The following is a 23,261-nucleotide window of genomic DNA, read 5'->3' on the forward strand; positions in this document are numbered from 1 at the left end:
CCCAAGCTCCTTCCTCTATACTAGCGTCCAACAGAGCATTCTGCGGCAATGGAAATGTCCGATGTCTGCACCGTGCAGCATAGCAGGCACTAACCACCTGTAGCTGCTGAGCACCTGAAATGCAGCTAGTGCAGTGGAGGGAGGGGCTGAATTTTTAATTTTGTATAATTTTAATTAACTTAAATTTAAATAATTTCCTGTGGCCAGTGGCTGCCATAGTGGACGGCTTCATTTACACCATGAAAATTAACTATGACAAGGTCTCAATTACATACCTCCCATCTCTCTCTCTCCTCTCCCTCTCTCTTTTCTTACATTTGTTGCTTACTGAGATCCAACCACGTATATATAAGGAAGAGCGTGGGTGGGGGTGGGTGGAGCAGAGACGACCAGACCCAGTGCCTGGTCTGGCTTCTGTTTGCAGGAGGAGATTAGACATGAACATAAATAACTAAAACATGAAGTTGAAGATTTAATGTTGTAAGTGCCCTGAGAGAGGGGCAGATAAGGGGCGAGGGGATAATGCGGCTCACCCTGTGTGTCCTTGTAGGGCTGCTGGGGGAGCAGGAGATAAGTGACGTGAATGTGCGTTGACAGTGACATGCTTTGTAACTTGTCAAGCACTCTGTAGACACGAGTCATCAGAAATAACATTGTCTTACCCATGTGGCTTAATGATATTCCAAGGGCCTGCATCTGCAATCTCATTTGATTTGCTCAAACCCCGGGAGATGTGCAGGATCCCATACTGCTTCTGAGACGTGCAACAGAGTGCCCAGAAAGGGTAAGCATCTGTCTAAGGGCAAATAGCTGGCAGGGACAAGGCCTGGCTTGTGGCCCCAGCGTTCCTGACTCCAAGATCAGGGATCTTTGCACCCCCTCGCTGCCCTTGGCAGATTTTCTGAGTCGTTACTATCCATCCACCCATGTTACTGACACCAGCGGGACTCCTAGGGAAATAACTCCTGAGGTTTAGGCAATTCTGCTGAAGCTCACTGGTTGTGCTACAGCTACGCCCCTGACCCAGGGCAGGTCTTTTGGGTGCACTGAGGCCTTTGTCATAACAGGGGATGTGCCAGAGAATGAGGTCAGTAGTGAGACCATCCTGGTGGGGCCACAAGCAGACCTGGATTCCACAGCCCTGCAGGTTGTCCAAATGTGCAGGCTTCTGAGCGACTCATCAGCACTCCTGGCATTGATTCCTGAAGGATCTCAGCGCAGGAGGATCATAAATTGGTGATCTGACACCTCACAAGTGCCTTCCACTCTTTCACCTAGCTCCCCCTTTTGCAGATGGCAAGGTCAAGGCCCAGAAAAGCCAAAAGCCAGTCAATTCCCACTTCTGTTGTATAAACTCTCTATTTCTTGACTCCCAAACCATGTCTTCAATCAAACCAATTTAGGTCTTTCTTCCAGGTTTGCTTTGAAAATTTAACACAGAAGAACACCATGTGCAAAAGATTGCACAGCTGCATTTGTTAATGTCTTCAGGAGATGGCTAGTTGGTGTGTGTCCACAGACTCAAGAGTGCCAGGGCTAGGAGTGACCTTGGGCTCTCTGTCAAACCCTCCGTCTTACAGATGTGGAGACTGAAGTCCAGCTAGTTTAGTGACTTGCCTCGGGCCACGTAGCAAACTAGAGTCTTCACTGAGAGGTTTGCATCAATGTCTGGTGTCAGGAGTGTACAACCTGAAGAACTTTGAGGGGAGGCATATCGCCCTGACATGAGTATCTTCCCTGCTGGCTCTGATGGGGAACCAGGTGGGTGGCACATACAGAGAGCCCACGTCCCTGCCTCATCATGATCTTGGAGTCCAGCCCGAGGTTCTGATGCCAACGAAGTTCAGCTTCACCCTCCAAGGCCTAGTTTTAGTTCTGCTTCCTCCAAGAAGATATCCCTACCTTTTTAGCCACCCCAATCCCTCTTTTCCTTCACCTCTTTACATTTTTATTGTCTAACCCATGCCACTTTGACCTTCTACTGGATACACAGCTCCAAGAAAAAAGAATTAGCAGGTATTTAACACCTGCTCTGGACCAGGATTTGCATGATTATCTCCCTTAAGCCTTTCAGCAACCCATAAAGAGGATGTCATTAATCCTTTTTTGGAAGTCAGGGTGCTAAGTCTCAGAGAGGAGAGGTAGCTTGCCCAAGACCACACAGTGGTCTCATTAACGTAGTCAGTAAAATTTTATTGCACACCTGCCCTGTGCCAGGCGCTGCTCTAGGTGGAGTGAAGCCCGTTATCTCATAGAGCTTATGTTCTAGTGAGAGAGGCAGAAAACAAACAAGCAGACACATTTGCTTAAAGTGCCAGTCAAATAAAATTGCTTATTGTTACTGAAAACATCCCACAATTTTGCTACTTTTGCTCCTGCTTCTTCTTCCATCAGGAAATCTCTCTTCCTGATTTAAGGGCTAAAAGTCCACACACCTTTAGGGCCTATTTTCACCAGCAAGCCTTGTCTGGGCCCTCAAACAGGATCATAAACACTCACATTTATTGAGCACTTACTATGTGTTAGTGTTCTAAACTCATCATGTGCTTCATCTATTCTAATCCTCCCAAGAACCTGTTGAGGTCAGTACTATTATTATTCAATTTTACAGACAAGGAGGCTGAGGCTCAGAGAAGCCAAACTTGTCCCTTTCTGCCTCCTTGTCAGCTGTGTCTACTGAGTTGTGGTGTTAGGATTTGAACCTGGGCAGGCTGTGTCCAGAGGCCATGCACTGAAGCATTACTCTGTCTTCAGTAGGCAGAACTCCTTCTTCCTCTGAGCCATGCTGCAAGGTGGTGTAGGGGGAGATCACAAGGGTGGTGGACGGCAGCTCTAGGTTTGAGCTCAAATTCAGCCAAACATGTCACCTCTCTGGACTTACTGTGTTGAAGACCTGGTGGAAAGTTCAAATATTCATCATGCAGGAGAATCTGTACAGAAATAACCTCTGGTATAGCCCTTGAGATTCACAGTAGATGTTCAGTAAGTACTTGCTGAACCTGGAGAGAGCGAATATGACCGTCCTTTCCTCCCTGGACACATCGTGACTCTCTGATACATGAGGTTCCATTGGTGGTCTCTATCACTGCATCATGCTGTCTTAGGAAAAGAATGTATTTTTCCTTGTTCATAATCTGATTCATCTACACATAAACTTTATGCTGGCTGAATCATGTCTTTCTTACTTCTGTAAGCATGGTAGTCACCCAGCATGTAACTTGCACAATGCATGTGACAACTGTTTAATGAATAAAATAATTCCAAATGGAAAAGCTCATTGCATTTGAATACCTGCCTTCCTGGCCACATGAGTGCTTGGCCAAAGATGTTCGGCCCAATCCAAATCAAGTGCCCACCCCTGGTCCAACTACTTTCTTTCTCCAAGGAATTTGGAATTGGGACCTGGAGATGGAGTCAGTTGGCTATGGGAGACAAGCCAAAGGATCCTGAGATTTTCAGGGTAGTTTTAGGCCTCTGGCTGTGAAATAAATTTCCTTAGTGGTGTATGACAAGCACTTAGTATGCTCATGGATTCTGAGGGGCTGGAATTCAGAAAGGGAAAAGTGGGGACAACTTGTTTCTGTTCTACTATTTCTGGGGTCTTAGCTTGAAGATGCAAAGGTATGGGGGGCCGGAGTCATCGGAAACCTCAGTCACTCACGTCTGGCTGCTGATGTGGCTCTGGGCTGGGGGCCTCAGTTCCTTTCCATGTGACTGTGTTCCAAGAGTGAGTGTTCCCAGAGAGAGAGAGTAGCTGCAGGAAGCCATATGGCTTTTTATGACAGCCTCAAGTCCCATGCTAGTCAATTCCACTGCGTTCTACTCATCAAGGCAGCCACAATGTCCAGAGGAGGAGAAATAGATTCTGCCTCTTGCTAGGGAGTGGCCAGTCTCTGGAAGAACTTGTAGGATTTAAAGTGTTGCTATTGTCAATGTGGAAAATATAATCTGCTACAGGTGCTGAGGCAGCCATTTGGGGACTGCCATGATGGGTTCTATGACAGAAGAAAAGTCAAAGATGGTTTATGGGGAAAAGGACTGTTGAATGAAGCAGACAAATTAAGAAATGCAGAAACAAAATGTTTAGGTTATTAAGTATGAAATGTCCTACTTCCTTAAGTACTAATCTTGACAATCGATATCTGTGACATTTCACTTTGATACTTTTTAAAATTTTTATTGTGAAGGTACATCCTCATTCTTTTAAATGCATGGTTTGGCTTGTGATTATCTTTCAATTTTTTTAGAGCAATTTTTGTGAAACTATAGATAAGTTAAAAATTTGTGTTATCTTCTGTGTTTCCTTGTGGAACCAGTGCTGCACAGACAGCTCAAAATATAAACGAAGTGTTTGGGAAGGATGTGGCTAGTGAATGCACAGTACATTGATGGTTTGAGAAGTTTCTGGTGATTTTAATCTTAAAATGAGCCATGTGGGTGACCTGAGACCAAATTGGATAATGATGAGCTGATATCTGTGGTGGAAGTGAATCCATCTCAACCCACACGTGAATTAGCAGCAAGGTTTGATGTTCCTATTCCAACGATATTGGACTATTTGAAACAAATTGGCAAGGTACAGAAGCTAGACAGATGGGTACTGCCTGAATTAAACGAGTGTCATAAGAGAAATCATCTCGAAGCTTGCCTTTCTTTGCTGTCACAACATAAAGGCAAACCATTTCTATGCTGTATTGTTACCCGTGATGAAAAATGGATTCTTTTTGACAATCGAAGCACTGGACACAATGGCTAGAGAAAGATTAAGTGCTGAAACACAGCCCAAAACCAATATTCATCAAAAAAGCTAATGGTGTCTGTTTGTTGGTCCAGTACTGGTATTATCCACTACAGCTTCATGAAACCTGGTCAATCAATTACAGAGGATGTCTGCTGCAACCAACTGGATGAAATGTTGAGGATGCTTGTGAATAAGCAGCCGAGATTGGTCAATAGAGACAGGCCAATCCTCTTGCAAGACAACGCTTGACCCCATGTTGCACAAACAACATTGTTGAAACTACGGTGGCTGAACTTGGAAACTCTCTGTCATCCACCATATTCACCTGACCTTGCACCAGCTGACTACCACTTCTTCCAGGCTTTGGAAGGAAAACTTGCACTTCCTTGCAATCCTTGCAAGAAAAACTATTCATTTCTCAACAAGCTGTGAAAAATGCTTTTCCCAATTTCATCGTCACTTCCTTTCCAGGCTTCTTCACTGCTGGCATAAACAAGCTACTGTTAAGATGGCAAAACTGTGTTGACAGTTAAGATGCATATTTTGATTAATTGTACTGCTTCTTGTTTATAATAAACTAACCTTGATTCAAAATTGGACATTTTATATTTAAAGACCTAATAACATCTGGCCAAACATAGTCAGGGTTTTGCAGGTTGGGTTCTCCAAAGGAAATGTTTAAGTGTGGAGTGTGTGGTGCTTCCTGGGGACCAATACCTGGGAAAGGAAGTGGGAGAAAGAAATACTAGACAGAGAAGCTGAACGTGATAGAGCCCTGACAAAACCTCAGCCAACCCGGTGGGTGATCTGGAGGGAATTTTGGCCATCAGAGTTGTCCATTACCGGGTACCTTGCTGAATCATGGAATGTGCCTTGCTACCCCAGCAAGGGCAGATCTTGGTGAGGCTGGTTTCCATAGCTAAGGCAGCCCCTGGAGGAGCTGACAGCTGGAAGTTGTCTGCTGGTGGCCCTACCCTCAGCTGGGCCCTGGGAGCTAAGTTTTTCCTGGCAGAGGGACCTATGTGATGCTACTGTGTCTGCCACCAGGGGGAGGACTTTTCAGTTCTTGTGTGTGCTGGGTGTCTGTTCTGCAAATGGGTTCCATAAAATACCCTTCCGTGTTTACAATACACCACTCTCCATTAAGTTGAACGTATTTCCACGTCTTGTAAACCAATATGCCAGCCTGGGGCTTTCGGTCTCAGTCTCTCTACCTGTAAAGAGAGGGGGTTGGATGGACCGTCCCACTTTGAAATCTGGCGATTCTTATCCCGCTGGCTGATGCCTTTTACATAGCCAGCTCTGCAGAAAGGGGAACACAGCTCGCTTGTTGCCAAGAGCTTCTTATCAGATACAGACCCAGACAGACACAGTCTGGCTTTGCTGTTCACGTGATTTATTCACCCAGTTCAGAAGAAAGTGCCAGGTGATAGCTGAGCTGTGGCAGCGGCCAGCTGGCTCCCAACACATTCCAGGTATAAAAATAGTTTACAAGGAGCACCAAGCTCCAATAATTCTTACTTCAGACTCTAGGAAGACCAAGATAGCCTGGAAAATGTTGGCAAACTCAGTTCCTACCTTGAAGCCTCCAATTTTTAGCTTGCGAGGTAGAGCAGTGCTAACAGAGGCAGCCTGGCGGGGTCCCTGGACGTGGGTGCTGGGCAGTTCTAGCAACCAGACTTTCCGCCCCAGCATCCTTCACCCAAAGAGCAGAGATGCACAGATTTGGGCAACAAACAGTATTAGAGATGCACAACCCTAAATTTAAATTCTGTCTGCATCGCGTACTAATGATCTAACCTTAGTCTCTAGGCATAGGTTTCCCCATCTTAAAAGTGTACCTAAAACCTATTTTGTACGCTTATTTTGAACAGTGAAAAAATGATGTCTTATAAAGCATCTAGCACAATGCCAAGCATATTCTTGAATGAATATTATCAATGTCAAAAAGAACTTAAACTTTCAATCACTGAGGCTCTGCTCTTTTCCAGGTACCATGGCAAGAGCTAAGAAAACGAAGATATCAAAATATGCTTCTCACCTCAAGGAGTTTCAGTATAGTAGGAAAGACAAATTTGTTCTAATACAGACTCCCAGCTAAGGGACCTTGGGCAAATCATTCCATTTTGTGGGTCTCAGTGTCCCATAAAATAGAGAGAATTATACTTAATTCATAGCATCGTGGTGCCGACTAAACGAGACGATGCGTGGCAAGCTGCCTGGCACGGGACTACCAGTTATTATGCACCTCTTGTTACATCCGGAGCTCCGAGTGGGCCAATTTGCCGGCATGTTTCCATGGGCTGCTCGGCAGAGGAGACTCCTAAACACCCCGAAACCTCAGGGAGTTTTGCCAGCCCCCATGGCCATTTGACCCTGCTTCATACTTTATGGGGCATGTGAAGGCAGAATTTGAAATTACAGTGCATCAGGGGTCAGGAAATCCCTGGTTCAAGTCCTTGGTTTGCCACTTTGATGCTCAGAAAAATTATAGTGCCACATGGTTATGGTTTCCTCATTTATTTGGAAGGTGAGGGGGGAAGGAGATTGGGAGTCAGGCGGCTTACAGTACTGGCTCCGCTTCTACTACGTGAAATCTGTGGACCAGTCTCAGTTGGAGGCCGCTGTTTCCTCATTTGTGCAACGGCTCTGGGCTATACCTCCTTCATGGGAGTATGCGGTATTTGGGGAGACAGAGCTTTCAATATACTTAGTACAGTGCCTGGCACAGAGTAGGTGATTAATATATTGTCCTTATTATTATTGAATACTTTTATAATTCAAGACAAACATAGGAGGCACATAATAAAAATGGAGCTATATGATGAGGAAATCAGTGCTCAGAGAGATAACTAATTTATTGTGATGCTTTATATATGTGAACTTAGTGCATGACACATAGGAAGTCCTCATATATCTGTCCTGTCCCCCTCCAGACAAATGTCACTTTTGATCCATATGTCATTTTTGGAAAGCATTTCTTTTCCCATATTTTTAGTGTGAATTTTTTTTTTTTCCTCCCAAGGAGCTTGAATCCTTTCCCTGTGGGTGAAGATTACTTTTCCTGACTGGGAAATTTCAGGCAAGATGTCCACTGGGGAAAGTCACAAGGAAGTGAGATGTGTGTTATTTGTTGACAGTTGTGAATCAGGCCTGGGGATCCCAGGGAACCAGGCTCACTTGGCATCACCACTCCAGGCCACTCATGGCTTTGTGGTCGCTTTTGGTGATTCGTGTAGAAGGAATGAGTGAGTCCCTTGCGCTGACACACACACACACGTGCAAGCTCAGTGACTCACATCCTCTGCTCATGACAGCTGGTCACCGTGGAAAGCTGGAGGGCTCCAGGGAGAGGGGCCGCAGTCGAGTGCCTCTCTCAGCTCCCAAACTGGGTGCAGTGACTCACGGCTCGTAACGCAGTGAGAGAGAATGCCACCGTCATCTTGGCTACCGCCGACCCTCTTGGAAGCTATGGAGCCTGAAGACAAATCACATTGCTAGGCTTTCAAAAGAACGTTGAAACCCTCTAAATTTAGACTGGGCTCTCTTCTGGGATCAGTCGTCTCGGAGAGATGTCATTGCATTAAGAAAGCCTGAACCGAGATCATCATAGCTCATCACGCTGTGAATTCACATGCCCCCGGCCCACGGAGCTCATCTGGCCGAGGCCTCGAGTTCCGTTGCACAGTTATTTCCCAGTCCGGGCGCTAAGGGTTTAATCATCCCCAAACTGCTTAAAAGGTGCTAATAATTTCTCAGGGCCTCCCATGTCCTCCGCAGGCTTTGTGTTCATTCTCTCAATTAACTGCCTGCCCCCTATCACGAGGTAGACATTGTCATTCCCACTTGTCAATGAGTTTAAGAAGACTCTCACTGTTTCAATGAGTCACCCAAGACCTCATGGTGGCAGAGCCAGGAAGTGAACCCTGGTTTGTCTGATTCCAGAATCCCTGCTCTTTTTGCCACCCCACATGGGACAGGGTTGTGGTCCTCCTGCTTCTTCATGATGTCTGGACTTCTAACCGTCAGACATGGTTAGGCCCTCTCCTGACCTTGGATTCCAGTAACACAGCCCAGTTCCTGACATGCTGTGGACACCCAAACAAAACGTAGTGGAATGAAAGTGGTGTGGTGAAGGGTGTGACACTAGGCAGGACGCAGGGTTTTTTATTCATAAGATGAGGTTGGTGAGATGGTCTCTTGGTTTCACCCCTGCTTGAATGCCTTGGGGAAGTGGTTCTCAATGCAGACTACACATTGGAATTCCCTGGGGAACTCTTCAAAAACACGAATGCCCAGCCACGTTCTAGAGGTTTTGGTTTAATTGGTCTGGAGAGGGGCCCAGACATGAGTATTTTTTAAAAGCTTACCAGTGATCCTAAGGGGCAGGCAGGATTGGGAATTACTGGTTTAGAGTTCTCCAACCCCTCTACTCTCGCACCTTTTTGGTAAAAATCATTGACTTCTTGCTAGGGTCAATTCTGTCCTCTCTACCTTACCATTGTCACATTTAATCTCACAGGTCTTTCTACCTCCAATATTTGCTCCAATCTCCCCTGTTCTTTTTCTTCTGTTCTCCCCCAATCCAAGACCATTATCCTTCCCCTGCACTGTTGCAGTAGCCACTGTGACGGGCGCTGGAGGTTGTCCATTCATTATGGATGTCTCTCTCCCTGTTCTTCATTGAAACTTGATTTGGTGCAAGCATTTGTCTCTCTCCCACATGACTCAGGATGCTACCACCACCTCCAGTTCAGCGGCGGCCTAAGAGAGCCAGTCTGGGCATGGTATACTTTGGCAAATGGTATTAGTCTGGGATTAGGCTTGTGACCTGAATGGCTTAATCAGACTGAAGGGAAGATCAGAATCTCCTTTTCTGCTGAATGTAAACAAGGAAGGAAGCATATAGATCAGACTGTCAGCCATGCTGTGACTCTGAAGGGAAACAGCCTCAGGATGACACGGATTGGAGATGGGTACATGTGGGTGTGTGAGTGTGTGTATTTAGAGAGGAGAGAGCTCGAGAGTGCATGACTGTTCCTAGTATAGTATCTGGCACATGTTAGGCATGCAGTCAATATGTGCTGCATTATGAATGCCTGAATGTCTTTACAGTTGGACTGGAATCAAGCCAATCTGGGTCTCCGGGTCCTCCAGAACAGGGGTTGGCAAACTTTTTCTGCAAAGGGACAGTTTGTATATATTTTAGGCTTTGTGGACCACACACCACATGGTCTCTTTTGTAACTACTCAACTCTGTGATTGTAAAGGAAAAGTCACCACAGACAATAAGCAAGTGAATGAGCAGGGCTGTATTCTGATAAAACGTCATTTATAAAAATATAGCTCATGGACCACATCAGGCCCACTGCCTATTTTGCTGACCTGGGGTATAGAGAGGGGAAAAAAAAAGGTTGGACCAGATTAGGAATGACAATTCCTGGTCTTCCTGCAGACCCTTTGGCTCCCATGACAGACATCACTAATCAATTATGTCCCTTTTTCATGCTGAGGCTACTGTCACTCTCCCAGATCTCAAACTAGCACTATCAGTCCATCAATCAGAGTGGGTGTACTGAAGGCCACCATGTTGCCATCCCTGCCTACACCGGAACTACTTGGTTCCTTACAAAAGCTGTGGTTGGGAGCTCACAGACCTGGGTTTCAGACTTGGTTTTCTGCTTGTGTGCTGCGTACATTTTCTCAGACGCAGATGCTCTCTCTCTGCGTCTCAGACATCTCGAATGTTGGGAGTTGTGCTTGACAAAAACCTGAGAGATTACCTAGGTAAAGATTCCATAAAAACGTACTGCTTTGTTTTACAGTTCCTGTTGCTAGGTGGTCAATTAAGCAAGGAATAATAATTTAAGCCAGTTGTGATAATAGAGTGTTGGAACCTGGGCTCATATGTTTTCCTTTCCACCTTGCTGAGTTATTAAGAGCAGACCGTGGCTTTGGCGGCAGAGAACAGCTGACATCCCACTCCAGAATGCCACCTTTCCTCCCATTGTGCCGCTCACCAAGCTTTCCAAATATGCCCCTTGTCACCTTCCATTCCGATGTTATTTTCATTCTGAGGCTCCTGACATGTTTAATTCCTCGGCTAAGCCCTCTCCCCGTCCAAATGTCGCCACCCTTGTCATACAATTTATTTTCTACACACACATAAAATCAAACCTGAACATTTTTCTTGACTGTGAACTCTTGAGAAATAGCCTTTGGAGCAGCCATCCATCACCGTGGCAATAATACTCCGAGAGCAAATTCTTTTTTATTTGTTTAGCATGATCAGATTTCATCAGGGGCAGCCTGTGTCAGCAGAAAAATGCCACTTCATTGGGTATGGATCTAGCCCATCAATCAATCAGGGAAAGAGAAAAACAACCATGAAGCACCTACTATGTGTCAGCCATGGTACTATGTGTTTTTACATACGCAATTAATCTTAAAGCCGTCCTGGAAGACAAGGAGATTAATCCCCACCATGTTGGTGGGAACATGGTCTTGGGAGGTTGAATGATAAGAAAGAAGGTTGGAATAGGTTTTCTGAATCTTAGTTGTATTAGTCGGTGTTCTCCAGAGATACAGTACCAAAAGTGTGTGTGTGTGTGTGTGTGTGTGTGTATGTATTCTCTCTGCTCCATCTATCTATCTGAGAGATTTATTTTAAGGAATTGACTCATATAGTCAGGGGGCTGGCAAGTCTGAAATCTGCAGGGCAGGCGGTCAGCCTGGAATGGAGCTGTGACTTGATATTGCAATCCTGAGTCTCAAGTGCACAGGGCAGACCAGCAGCCTGGAGACTCAGTAAGAGTTTCTACCTTGTAGACTTAAGTCAGAATTCCTTCTCTGGGGAAACCTCAATTTTACACTTTAGGCCTTTAATTGATTGGATGAGGCCTACCCACAGTATGGAGGACAATGTACTTTACTTCAAGTCAAACTGATAAGACATTTTGTAAGTGTTCATCACATGTCCGAAACATCTTCACTGCAACACACAGACTAGTGTTTGACCCAAAGACCGGGCACCTAGCCTAGCCCAGGTGGCACCTAAAATTAACCATCCTGATAGTCCTTTTTTTTTCTGCTTCTCATATTTCCTCAGACTTAGGCACAGCTCTAAAAGAAAGCTGTCTTAGATTCAGTTGGTGATTTAGAGTGCATACAAAGGCTAGCATAGGATCCAGAACTTGGGAGACTCCCATTTAATATAGGTGGCAGATATCATCCTTCCACAGAGGATTTTTGGTTAGGATTTGTGGTTAGACTCTTGCTTAAAGGACTTTACTGGATCTGCAGTGCTCTCAGGAAAAGGTCTGAGCATCCCAGTGTGGCTCCTAAGTCCCTGCATTGCAGGGTCTCTGCCTCCCGGCGCCCGCGTCTCTGCACACTCAGTGCTCCCACCGCAGGGACTTGGCCTGCATGTTCTAGTAACCAGGGCTCTGTCTTACCTCTGTGCTTTCTCGCTGTTTCCTCTGACGGGAACACACTCTCCCCGTCTCTGTTACTGTGTATTCCTGCCTGAGTGATTCTGAGATGCTCCCTTAGATCTCAGCTTCATTGCCATTTTCTCGGGAACCTTCCCAAGTCTGCGGTGGGGGCCCTGCTTGGCTTGTGGGGACTGAGTGCCTGTCACACTGCCTGCCTGTGTGGCTGTGAGCTTCGTGTGCACAGGGTGGATGTGTTGCCTTAGACCTCCGGCACCCAGGGTAAAGGCTGGCACACGGTGGACATTTAATAAATATTTGCTTGATATCAAGTGAAGAGAAGAATGAAACCCTTGCTATTCTTTGTCTTCTTTTCAGTGTTTGAGACTTTTTTTTCCCCTCCCAAGTAAATTACTGTCTGAACGTGAGTCCATCCAAGCACCTGTCATTATATGGTGAATATTTCTCATGAGGAACAATTAAAAGACCCAAGAGGTGACTCTTTTCTCAGTGGAATTGATGTCAACCGCACAATTTTCTCTCTTCTTTTAAGGGGTAGGATCCGGTGAGCTGGCTGAGGCCCTGGTTACGAAGGATGAGCCGAATGTGGAGTCATTGCCCCAGGGCTTGCCCTGAGCCTGCTCCAGGAAGTGACAGAAGGATGACATGGACATGCATCCAAAATAGTTCGAGGTGGTCTCAGTTCCACGTACCGTCCCCAAGAGCCCTCTCCAGAGTTTGCCTCGGACCCATGAGCAGCACACGTGGAGACAAGGATGTATATGTGTTTAGAATGCACTTGTCCAGCACGGCTGCCTTACTACGGAGTGCAGTTGCCTTGAGAAGGGAAGAGAGACGGGGTGTCCGTCATCATGCAGGCCAGGTCTTCCCTCCTCTGTCTGTCTGCCTCGGCTGCAGGCCTGGTCGCCATCTCACGGGACTTCTGTTGTGCTCTTCTCTAAAAGGGAGATCCAGATCCTCTGCTCTGGAAAACCTTAAGGGATTCAACTAAAATCCATTCATTTCAACATTTCCAGAATATTTATTTGGAATTTATTTATACATATTTATTGAGGCACTGAGCGATGCGTTAGAGATGGAATCATGAGCAAGGACATACAGACCCCGCCCCCAGGGAGCTCACAGCCGGGTGAGGGGAGACGCTTGGAGAAGAGAACGCAGACTCGGAGGACACCACCTCGCCTGTCCCCCAACAGCGGTCACAGTGTGTGGAGCATCGACTCCATGCAGGCCACTCAGCCAGGTATTTTAAGGCTGTCATCTCATTTCATCTTCACGACAATCCTTTGAATTAGCTGTTATGACTAGACAGATAAGAAAATAGCCTCAGAGCCCTTAAGAAATTTTACTTAACAGGTTAAAGTCAGGAAACAGTAGGATAGATTCAGAGTAAGGCCAACTGGCTTTACAGCCAAGCCAATTCCTTGTCATGGCATTCTTTCTCTGTCTAGTGTCAGAAGCTTCACACTGAGTCTGACTGGCTGTCCCTTTATCTAAGTGTTATAATTGAGGTGCATGCAAGGCATAGAGGTGGCACAAAGGAGGGGTCCCTGGGGCGGGCTTCAAAGGATCTGTCGGAATCCATCACGAAGAAGATGGGGGGTATTCCAGACGTGGGCACAGCGCTGCACTGGAACATAGGCAGGAGGTGGCAGGAGGCAAGGAGGGGTGGGGAAAGAGGCTGCCAAGGCAGAGTGAGGCCAGGATGTGAAGGAGTCTTGACTTTCCCTAGGGGGGGTGGAAGCCTTTGGTTATGTTTAAGTAGCAGAGTGATAGAATTAGAGCCTGAGCCCTAGAGGCAGTACACAGGTTTGGCCAGTAGGGGATGGCAGAGAGCACAAGCCTGGGAGAGCTTTGGGATGCCATTGCTAGTGGTCTTGTAGCTCATGACTGTATTGTGGACCTATTGTATCAGTCTGACATGTTCCATTGGGAAGTGGCTCATCAGTAGTTACTTACTGGTTTGTTAAGTAGAAATATTTTTCCCACATTTCTCTTGTAATTACAGATTTTTAAGCCAATAGCAGATTTTTTCCAACTACAACTGGCAATAAATCATTATATTTATGTAATAATAATGATGAAGTAAGAGACAGTGGGATGCATGGCTCAGACTTCTCCTTGTACTAAAGGAATTATTCCTCCAGTTGCTGGGAGGGCTGCCAGCAGATGGCCCTCAACACTTAATCCCCTTTGAGAATTGTATCAGCTGAAGAGAGCTGCCTCTTCCAAGATCATACGTCCTTTCTAGGCAGCCCCTGTGCAATGACTGAAATATGTGGAGGTATAAACGCCTGGTCCCTGTACCTTCATTTGGAACAACTCTGAAACACCCTCCAGCTTCAGAGCTCTCTTTAACGCTGGCTGAGATCTCTGTTGAGGCTACTCAGCGGCCCACTTCTTCCTTCTCCTGACTCTGCCTCCTTCCCTTCCCCATGTGGGGATCCCAGAAGCATCCCCTAGTGTAGTTTCTGCATGCGCATCTTCATCTCTGCCTGCCTCTTGGGGGACCTAACCAACAGCAAATGGTAATTGCAGCTAATGTTTGTGCCTGACAGTGTGCGAGGCACTTTATACACACAATCTCATTTCATTCTCACAATGACCACAGGTAGTAGGTAGCCCATAAAAATGTTACTATACTCTTGCATAGGCACCAAAGAATTTTCCTATCCATGATCCTAGGTGACTTTTTGATCCTTCCTGGAAAAGGACAGGACAGGGGTTCCTAACCCCTTTAGACATATTACAAACTGAGTCCCACAGAGAAATAATTTCCCACAATCACGGATATGGCAATGTTGCAGAATTCTCTCACTTTCTGGTCAGATATTCCCCATTTCTTCTCATCCTTTTTAATATGCTAAGATGCCAGACAGGTTGGGCCCAGGAGTGCTGTTGCCTGGTCTGAAGGCTGGGCATCTATCAGATACCACCCACCTTTTAAACTCCCGTTCAAAACTTGTGGCCTGAGGCAGAAGAGAAAAGAATGGCTCTTGTGCAATGTTGGTGCCAAGACCCTTAGCCTCCAACACAGGGATCTCCAAGCTGTTTTCTGCAGAGCTGCCTCGGGCTCTAGAGAGAAGAGAGAAGGGAAAGACGCAGAGAAGAGTGGAGCGTGGGGTCTGAGAAGGAAAGAAGAGAGGGTAGGGAGAGAGACGGGGTGGGTGGAGGGGGAGAGAGAGAACGAGGACTAGGAGAGGAGGGAAGAGAGCAAGGGGCTCCCGACCACTCTAGGAATAAACAACAGCAACTTTCCTGCCGGTGAGGCAGCGTGTGATGTGGGGCTTTGAACTCCTCGGGACAGTGTGCTTTATCATCTGGAATAATAAACGCAGACCTGGTGGCCAGCGGAGTGGCGAGGCCACGGGCTGGGGGTGCGGCTCTGAGACCTGCCAACAATGGGGCAGCCCGCTGTCCCTGTCCGCACAAAGGAGCCCGCCTGGGAGGGCGTCCGGGAGGCTCAGGCTGGCGGGACTCCCAGCTGGTGCTGAGTGAGCTTTTCAAAGTAAACAAGGTCTCCAGGGCCGGTGGGACCCTCCTGTTGGTGGTAACTCTGACACGACGTGGGCCCTGCAAGGAGCTTGGTATTTTTAGCTCTCCAGTTGCTTTGAAAGAAAGAAAGAAAGAGTGAGCCACAGTGTGCAATTTATTATTTTTTAGGACATAATAGCTAACAGCTCCGAAAACATTCTGGATATGCTCCACAGCCCATCAGCGAGCACATCCCCAAAGAATGAGGCAGGGATAAACACCATGTGTGTCACAGTGCCGCTGCTGTGTGCGGCGCTGGGGAACCAGGTCTGCGGTTGCTGCTCCTCGGGTCCAGCGACAGTCACTGACCTGCTGGATCCTCAGTGCGACATCCTCCCCGTTCCCGTAACAAAAGCATCCTGGTTTGATCAGGCCCCAGTCAAAGTCCTAATTGCCCAGGCCACTACGAGGTCACAGACATTCCACGGGGTTGGGAGTCAGTCCAGGGGCTTGACCTGTCAATGTGCTTACCGTGGCCTTGGCCACGCCACGTGGTTACCATGAGCCTAGGTGAAGCTCATGAGTGTCTTTGAACTTTAAGATTAAACAAACCTTCAACAGGACAACTGAGGAGAAGTCCTAAGAGGCCAGGTGGATCCCAGTGCTCAGCACAAAATATATAAGAAGATAAACGTTGAGTGAGTGAGTGAACAGGAGGTACCTGGGCAGGAGGTCGTGGCCCGCCTTAACCCTCAAAGGTGCAGGAGATTGTGTATTCTCTTCCGTCTGCAGCTTCATAATCTCTCTCCCAGCCCATGCGGTAAAGAAACTAATTTGTGTTGGTAAACAGAGGTGGGCAGGCCAGGAGCTGGTGGCTGAGCAGGGGGTGGGCTGCCAGGGTGTGAGGAGCCAGCCACAGGTATGTGTGAGGCAGCACTTTTTTGATGGGGAGAATCCTAAACTAGGACACGGAAGACCTAGGTTTGCCACCTACTTGCTGTGGAAATCCTGAGCAAATCTCTCCCCTCCCGGGAGCTCAGCCCATTCTGGGGTTGACTCTGCCTGAGCGTCCCGGCTGCCAGGCCACAGGATGGCGTTGGTGCTGCCTCCTCTTCTCTCTCCAGGGTGGCCCATCAGCCCCATAACCATTCTCACCACCCTTCCTGCCCTCCCTGCTCCGCCAGCTTCTCTGCCGCCTCCTCTAAACCCATCTTCTTCTGTGAAGATCAGACGGGCCCGCTCTGGCACACAGTGGTCAGTGGCCCTTATGCCTCCAGGCTGAAGTTCAAGCTCATTCACCTGGTGTTCAAGGCTCCCTGAGGTCTGGTCCCTGCTCATGGTTCCAGTGTCAGCGCCTCTGTCTACTCTTCTGCAGGCACAGAAGAGTTCCAGACACATTCTTGCCAGAAGGCCCCATACTTCTCAAATCTATACACCTTTGTAGGTGCTGTTCTTTCTGCACATGACCTTCAAAAACTCAAGGGTCTACCCTGTCTGGAGGATGGAGCTCAGGGAAGGCCTCACAAGGAAAATCCCTCCCTTTGTACAAGGCCTCACTGCAGCCCTCCCCATTGCCTGCAATGCTGTCTGGGGAGACAGGTGAAAACTCCATGAGAACCAGGTATGCTCATGTACGCACCCATGGCCACAGTTATTAGATCTTTGTTCTCAGGAGATGATCAATTTATGAATGTATCTATAAAATAGGGGTAAAGAGCCCTTCTCTTTCTACTTTACAGGGCTGTAGGGAGGATCCAAAGGGTGCAAAAGCATTTCATAAAAGGTAAATGCTGTGTATATTTGAGGGGCTGTCATTATGATGATCTGATTCTAGGACAGAAAGTAGAGGGGCAGGGGCCCAAAGCAGTTCTTCCTTTCTTCCTCCTTCCTTTCTCTCTCTCTCTCTCTCTCTCTCTCTCTCTCGTTTGCTTCCAACCTGAGCACCCACAGAAGTATTTGTCATTGCCCAAGGCCTAAGGAAATACTCAAGAACAAGACAGACAATTCCCTCCTATCCTGTGAAGTATATTTTCTGTTAAACAAACAAATAAATGTACATGATTTTTATTAATGAGTGAATGAGATAATCTAGAAGACGCAGGTGCAGCAGGGCGTGGTGAGAGGAGAGAGTCTTCAGAAAGCAGACAGCGCTGCCTGCAGTCATGGCTGGCTGTGGTGAGCTGGGAGACTGGGAACCTCAGAGCCGTTTGCAACTTTCTGATTGTTCCTTTGCCAGTTGGGAATGAAGATGGATGGTTGTGAGGGCTAAATAAACTCAAAGGCCTAGTTTATGGCTTCCTAGAAAGTGACGCCCTGGAGAAAGAACTTGTTAAGCCCCCACCAAGGCCAACAGGAAAGGGGCTTCTTTGGTGTCCTGAGGGAAAGGGAGAAGCACCCAGGCCTTGTTTGGCAGAGCAGAAGAGTCCTCTCTCCCAGACGAGGGGCCAGAAATACACAGAAACCACTTTTCCTTGAAGCTCTCAGCATGGATTTCTAGAACTTCACCCAGACCCTGCCCCATGGTTTGCTATGGTCGGCTGTGATACAGCCCTGACTCCCAGCTAGTTCCTGACTCCGGTTCTAACCAGAAACTGGTGGCATGGCTGACCTGCGGCCAGTCACTTCCCTTTTCTGGGCCTGTTTTCCATCTGTAAGAAGATGAATCCAGGAGTTCAAGGTTACAATGAGCTAGGATGGTGCCACTGCACTCCAGCCTCGGAGACAGAGTGAGACCCTGTCTCTTAAAAAAAAAAGGAGGGGGGCAGTTTGGACTGGAAAAATCACCCTTCACTATCTTCTAGCATTGACATTCTCTAATTTTGGCCTGGGAATAATTTTTCTATGAGAATACTTTGCCTCTCCAACTAATGAGCTCCAATTAGCTTTACTAATCTATTAACTGAAGGTTCTGAGACAAAACATTGTGGCCTTGTGTAACTTATCTCCCTGCAGAGCAGATAATGCACTTGGTATGTTTAAGATTATGGAAACGTGACATTCCTTCCACGAGGTCTTGGTGGAGGTCAGCTGGAAGACACAGAATTGGTTCAGATGCACCAGAGGTCAGAAGGGATTGCATTCTATTTTGCAGCAACAGGACTGACTGGTGGTTATGTCCAAGTGTGTCTATGCACGTGCCCATGCACATGTGTGCGTGTTTACTGCAGAAATTCAGACAGAAGTTCAAAGGCTTCTATAGATTCTTCATAATGTTATACAAGGCATCTCCCATCATTCTACTCTATGCCCTTCAGGGTTGGAAGATTTATTTATTTTTTTTCATTTTCTTTTATAACATATTCACCAACTACTTCTATTCATCAAAAATTGTATATGTTATTGATAATTCTTGCAACCACTTTTAGAAATGGTACCATTCTTCCAGTTTTACAGACTGAAGAAACTGATGTTCAGAGAGGTTCAGTACCAGCTAAAGGTTGCGTAGCCAGAAAATGGCTGAGCTGTGACCCTGACTCTTGTAGGTCTACAGCTAAGACCCATAAGTCTTCAACTAGCAACCCCCTCTTGTGAATTTGATTCTCACCTGAGAGTAGGGTAGTAAACTCATGATCTCAGACAGGCTCAATCAATCTACAAGGTCCATCTATCAAATTCATGGGAGATTTATTCAGCGGATTGCTAGGACATGGTTTCAAATTTTAAAGTGTATAGGAGTTACCTGGAGTGATCCCTGCATTTAAGTTCTCTTACCCAACACTTGTGCTTCTGCATTTTCAGAATATAGGTGGTCTAGAACCACACATTGAGAAGCAAATAACTCTTAGGGGTTGGGGTAGAGTTTAGTGCTTGAATTCTCAGAGTTATTTCCTGCCTCCTGGCAACTACACACAAATCCACAACAAAACAGAAAAATAAAATACCAAATTTATTAACAGCTGGACAAGCACAGAACACCCCTTTGCAGAACACTGGTAAAGGCTATATTAGAGAAAGCGGCCGAGACTGAAGCACGCCTTACTTGACTCCTGGACCTAGATTTAAGTCTACAACCTCAGATCTGCAAAGCAAGGAATCTGGTTTGGTGAAGCTGACCCCAAGTTTACTTATCCAAAGAACCACAGGAATGAGGATGGCCGGATCCTTTCATCCCTTCACAAGTCACACGGAAGAACAGTTGATGGATGTCACCTTGGCAGCTGCTTATCTCAGGCAGACAGGAAGTGAGCAACAGTCCACCATGCTTGGCCGGAAAGAGCGAGGAGGAAGAGAACACAGTTCTTCCTCATGCCTCAGGAAGCAGAGCAGAGTGTGTTCACAGCTGTGTGCTTCATTTCCATGGAGTGTCACTGCCCACTCACAGTCCAGACTCCCAGACTGTCAGGGTCTGTCCAACCAGGTGGACAACTCCTTCTCCTCTGGGGAGCAACTGGTGAGGGGCAGAGCCACTGAGCACAGGTATAGAGTAGATGTTCCCTCCTTCATGGGCCAAGTCTGAAGTGTGAGGTGAGGGACAATGGAGACACATTCCCCTCCTCAACATCATCCTTTACTGAGCACCAACTCGGTGCCAGACCCTGGGTCAACAGGGGACTCAAAGAAGAGCTCGGAGACATCATCTACTCCATCAGCATTTGAGAACCTGCCGCACCAAGGCACCGGGCTGGTGAACAGGGCAGACTGGGCCATGTCCTCATGGGAGACAGCCAGAAACTCTACCAAGTTAAGTAGGGAAACAAAGCAAATAGCGAGGAATTGTGACAAGTGTTAGGAAAGTAACAAGCCAGGGGCAGAGACAGAGAATGATGGTGGGAGAAACCAACACACACAGCATGATCTGGAAACATCTCTCTGAGGGGGTGACATGTGACCAAATAATACATATGTTACAAAATTTAAGTTATAATGTGGCATTGAAAATATTCTGAGAGCAGAGGGGAGGAAATGATTAACTCCGTGGCTGGAAAACTTAAGACAATTGAAACGACTTGTTCAAAGCCGTGCAGTGGGTCACAGGCAAGCCCAGACTAGAATCTGGGGTCAGAAATGTTTCTTTTTCTTAAAGCCTTTATCTTGCTCCTTGTATTCTTGTGTCTTGGATCACTTCCTCTGCATTAGCTCGCCTGGTGGGGGAGAGCTATCTTCAGAGAGTCAGTCTTTATGTCTTGGAAGAAGAATCAAAGGTCATAGAAAAGAAAACACGTGTCATGCTAAAAGTCTCTTCAAAAAAGGCCATGAAAAATTTAAATTGTACTGTGAATTTAAGCACTCCCGACTTATCAATGTGTTTATCTACTCCATAAACTTATAAGATGCAAAAAGAGATGGAAAACGCTTTATAGATTGTAAAGCAAAGTACAAATGCTAGAAATGATCAGACCCTGACACATACAGTGTGAAGACTGTTGTTTTTTTACCTCTAGAAAAATCACTACTCCCATCCCCTCTTTCCTCTGAGAAGTAGAAACCAAAGTGGGTTGGGTTTGGGAGTAGTGAGAGCTCCTACAAAATGTTCTCTTCTCATCCTCTTTTTATCTTTTCCAGGCACAATCAGCTGCCAGAAATGTGTCACTTTCAGCGGTCTTCTGCATTTCACAGACATATTATTTGGATAAAACTTAAATTATTACCACACCAGTCTTTGCACACTTTTCCCCTTTCCCTGTTCTAAGAATGTCCGTAACTAAGCTTGACAAACTACTGACTTCTACCAAAGCAATGTCAACACCTTTTAGACATGAGAGACCAAAGGAACAAGGACTGAAAGCATTGAGGAAACTCACAAGTTTCTTACGACCTATAGATTCTCCTCCAGGCAGTCCTCCTAGGTTGGCTAGCAGAAGATGAGTATTTACTCAATACCAGCCAGCCACCTGAGCATGGGGAAAATGTAGCTTTTTTGGGTCCCCTCAGACAATGACAAGGCTCCTTTTGAATAATGAAGTTACAATGATGAGTCCTATGGCCTAACAAGCTTTTAAGGCATAGTAGACACAAACAAGAAAACAAAAAGTTGGGATGCATGGCAAAAAGTGGTGTGAGATATTGTAGGAGCACAGAGGGAGTGGGGGAGGTAAGTTCCCACTGGAGGGATGAGGGCAGAGCAGATCTTAATTTTGGATCCTGGAGGAGGTGATATTTGCGCTGGTGCTTTAAAGATGATAGGATCTTCTAGGGAGAGTTTGGGCAACAGATGGGAGCAGGAATGGGGGGATTCACACCATAAGAACATGGCTGCTGGTACATTCAAGGCGGAGAGAAAGCGAGATCTCAAGACTAAAGAAGAATCTTTTAAGGGGAGAAATAACCCATTTTGCCTGGCACATACAATGCATGATGAGGGAATTGAGTAATGACACTATGAGGAAAAGAGCATTTGGACTGGGTGAGAGACTGGATTCAAAATTAGGTCCATGCTACCTCACTTACTGGGTGATCTTGAACATATCTCTCTACCTCTGCGTGTAGTTATCATAATTATCTTCACCAACTATGAAGATAAAAATGCTTGTTATTCAGAGTGGTTAAGATTTTATGTGCTAATTTATATGAAGGTGCTTAGAAAGGTACTTGCCTCAAAACAGCTGCTCAATACACTAAAAGCCTTGTTTGGCTCTCCTGGCAGAGGGCTAGAAGGCATTAAGATGGGAACCCAAACAGGGCTGATTTTAGCTGGCCTGGGTGTCACAATTTGGGTAATATACCTGATCTTTTCAACTATGTGTTCTCGGGCATGTGTATTATCCTCTCCTAGCCTCCGTTTCCTTGTCTGCATTTGGATATTATTGATCAGGAATGTTCTCCTCTATTCTTCCCATATTCTCACCTTGATCCATAGGGGAAGGAATTTCCATTCTACTCCCCTCTCTGGGCTGAGCAGAACACCTTCAGACTCTTTCTGATCCTTAGACACGTCTACGAGGAAAGGAGTATCTAATGTAGTAGGCACCATTGAAAGTCAAACTCCAACCCCTTCCTAGTGTGGGCGGGGTCACTGCCCTGGACAACAGTCCCCATCTGCTGTTCTGGGTTCCAGCTTCTCCACCTGGAACTGGGCAGCTGTGAGTCAAGCTGGCACATCATGAGGAGAGTGTGTGTCATACCACTTTCCGATGGAAACCTAAGTCCTGTTCTCAAACAGAGTTAACCCACAACTCTGTAATTTTGAGTTACAGAGTATAGTAGTTTACCAAAATGGCCGTGAATTTTTGTACCTTCTCCCATTGAAAGGTGAAGTCAACTTCTCTACCCCCATAATCTGGACTGGCGTTGTGGCTTGCTTTGGCTAAAATAGAGAAGTAGAAGTGATTGTGTGAGTTCTGAGCCTGGACCTCAAGAGATTTTAACCGCTCCTTTATACTCTCTTAAAACCCTGTGACCGTCATGGGAACAGCCCAGGCTAACCTCCTGCATGAAGGGAGACACGTGGAGAGAGGTCCCAGTCATCTTAGCCAGCACAGCCAGGGCCATCACAGACCGGCCAGTCCCTGGTTGACTCATGAGTTGATGCCAACGTATCAATGAGCCCAAACCAGCAGAACCGCCCAGCTGACCTGTAGATTTGTGAGCAATAACAGATTTTTTTTTTAAGCCCTTAAGTTGTGGGGTAATTTGTTATGTAACATGGTGATGATGCA

The sequence above is a fragment of the Eulemur rufifrons genome, chromosome 8, assembly GCF_041146395.1.
Source record: "Eulemur rufifrons isolate Redbay chromosome 8, OSU_ERuf_1, whole genome shotgun sequence".
In the NCBI taxonomy this organism is placed as follows: domain Eukaryota; kingdom Metazoa; phylum Chordata; class Mammalia; order Primates; family Lemuridae; genus Eulemur; species Eulemur rufifrons.